Here is a 3,145-nt window from a genome sequence, read left to right on the forward strand (position 1 = left end):
CAGCTGCACCAGCAGGCTGCCGTCCTGCCCCTCCTTCGCCATGACAGGAAACGTGCCTGCAGAGGAAAGCTTTTATTTCTGAGCTGCGTGCCAGGGAAAGTGTGAGCAAGCACTTGAGTTGCTTTACAGTGGATGTGGCTGAAACACTTGATCCCAAGATCCTGCATCCAGGCTAAAGCTCTGAAGAAAACCCCATTTTCAGAAGCTCACAACTTCCCTCCAAGAAAATGAGGCAGTGTTTCCTATACAAACCCTGGTCTCAGTATTACTGACATACACAGAAAGAGGTTCTCCTGAAAAAACCCAAGGGCAATGGGGCCCTTTCAGCTCCTCTCATAAGACAGCAAATGACCACAGAAGACCTGGGTCCTGTTCTCATCTCTGCTGCTACTAACATAACCCTGTGCAAATTCCTGTTTTTGCATTTCTGTCTTGCCTCTTGTTATCTAGCATTTATTTCTGTTTAGACTGCAAGTTTCCTAGAACTCAAGACTTCAGACAGACACCCTTTCCCACTGTGGAGTTGAAGTGGACTTGAGTCAACTGGCCCTGAAGAAAATAACCTGCAGTTTCTCAGATCAAGTTAATAGGTATCTGTGCCGGCTCTGGCTGGGATGGAGTTAGTTCTCTTCATAGTAGCTGGCTTGGGACTGTGTTTTGGATGTGTCCTGAAAACTGTGTTGATTATACAAGGATGTTTTCATTATTGCTGAGCAGTGCTTACATGGAGTCAAGGCCTTTTCTACTTCTCACACCAACCCACCAGCGAGCAGGTTTGGGTGCACAAGAAGCTGAGCAGGGACAGAGCTGGGACAGCTGACCCTGACTGACCAAAGGGACATGCCACGCCATCTGATGTCATGCTTAGCATATAAAGCTGGGGGAAGAAGAAGGGGAGGATGTTTGGAGTGATGGTCTTCATTTTCTCAAGTAACCAAGAAACCAAACCCCAAAAGGGCAGTATGGTGCCCTGTTCTCATGGAGGTGGCTGAACATCTGCCTGCTGATGGGAAGCTGTGAATGTATCCACAGCTTTTGCTTTACCTATTACACCACCTTTATCTCAACCCATGAGTTTTCTCCCTTTTACCCTTCTGGTTCTCTCCCCCTTTCCACGAGAGTGTGAGCAAGCAACTGCGTGGTGCTTGGCTTCCAGCTGGGGTTCAACCATGACAACATCAAATCTGGTCACTACCTAAAAGGCACTCAGCATTTCCTCCTTAGCCTCTTCACAAATATTCTTTGACTTTACAATGTTTAGCCATCAGGTAAACAACACAACTGAAAGATTGCTGCTCTCCGCTACCTGATTGTTCTGCTTATCCTAGGGCAACAAAGAAGCCATGACACTTCTCTGCTTACATCTGTGTAAAACGGAATATGAAATAAGCTGCTTATCTAGCATTTATTTCTGTTTAGACTGCAAGTTTCCTAGAACTCAAGACTTCAGACAGACACCCTTTCCCACTGTGGAGTTGAAGTGGACTTGAGTCAACTGGCCCTGAAGAAAATAACCTGCAGTTTCTCAGATCAAGTTAATAGGTATCTGTGCCGGCTCTGGCTGGGATGGAGTTAGTTCTCTTCATAGTAGCTGGCTTGGGACTGTGTTTTGGATGTGTCCTGAAAACTGTGTTGATTATACAAGGATGTTTTCATTATTGCTGAGCAGTGCTTACATGGAGTCAAGGCCTTTTCTACTTCTCACACCAACCCACCAGCGAGCAGGTTTGGGTGCACAAGAAGCTGAGCAGGGACAGAGCTGGGACAGCTGACCCTGACTGACCAAAGGGACATGCCACGCCATCTGATGTCATGCTTAGCATATAAAGCTGGGGGAAGAAGAAGGGGAGGATGTTTGGAGTGATGGTCTTCATTTTCTCAAGTAACCAAGAAACCAAACCCCAAAAGGGCAGTATGGTGCCCTGTTCTCATGGAGGTGGCTGAACATCTGCCTGCTGATGGGAAGCTGTGAATGTATCCACAGCTTTTGCTTTACCTATTACACCACCTTTATCTCAACCCATGAGTTTTCTCCCTTTTACCCTTCTGGTTCTCTCCCCCTTTCCACGAGAGTGTGAGCAAGCAACTGCGTGGTGCTTGGCTTCCAGCTGGGGTTCAACCATGACAACATCAAATCTGGTCACTACCTAAAAGGCACTCAGCATTTCCTCCTTAGCCTCTTCACAAATATTCTTTGACTTTACAATGTTTAGCCATCAGGTAAACAACACAACTGAAAGATTGCTGCTCTCCGCTACCTGATTGTTCTGCTTATCCTAGGGCAACAAAGAAGCCATGACACTTCTCTGCTTACATCTGTGTAAAACGGAATATGAAATAAGCTGCTGTCTAAGACTGAGGGCCACCAACCAGCTGGCCAACTGTAGACAATGCCACACACAATGGACTGACTTCTACAATCAACTACTACAAAGGATGCCAGACCAGAGCCTGGTAAGAAGGTCTCTGAGGAGCTCAGGCAGGTGGTAGTGGAAACACACGACCAAGCCTTCTTATTGTTACTTACACATACTTGCAAGTGCAACACTGAAGCAACATGCTGTTCAACTTAGGGTAACACAAGTCATTCTTAAAAAAAAAGGAGTTAATATACATAGGAAATAATCAACCCATGTAGAAACAAGATACTGACCATGAAGGATGATGACAGGCACATTAAAGATGGTTCCCAGGTGCAAAGAGAAGAAGCCTGAACTCCCAAGAAACTCAAACCTACCTTCAATTGTGCCTTCCTTGGAGTTTGCAACAACCCAGCTGGGAATCTTCTTGCAATCTCTCTGTAATACAAGGATCAAGTCATTCTGCTGTGCTTTGAAACGGTGTTTAGATGCTGCACCATCATGTTTTTCCCTAACCGTGCTTGTACAGTGCACAAAAAGCCCCTAACCCCAAGAAGTTCACATGAAATTAAAATAACAAAAAAACACAAGTATCCGTGAAACACTACTCTGTTTTATAACTTCACCTCGTCCTCAGAGCGTGGCATTCAGCATGAAAAAAAACCTCTTCAGAGCCGAGGCAGAAGGGATCCGAAAGGATTTGTGGCGAGGCAGGGGGAAGAATTCGGAGGAAGCAGCTGCAACACGCACGCATGAGGCACACGGGGACCCTGTGACGACCCGCG

Source organism: Chaetura pelagica, unplaced genomic scaffold, assembly GCF_000747805.2.
Source record: "Chaetura pelagica isolate M959 unplaced genomic scaffold, ChaPel_1.0 scaffold350, whole genome shotgun sequence".
Taxonomy (NCBI): domain Eukaryota; kingdom Metazoa; phylum Chordata; class Aves; order Apodiformes; family Apodidae; genus Chaetura; species Chaetura pelagica.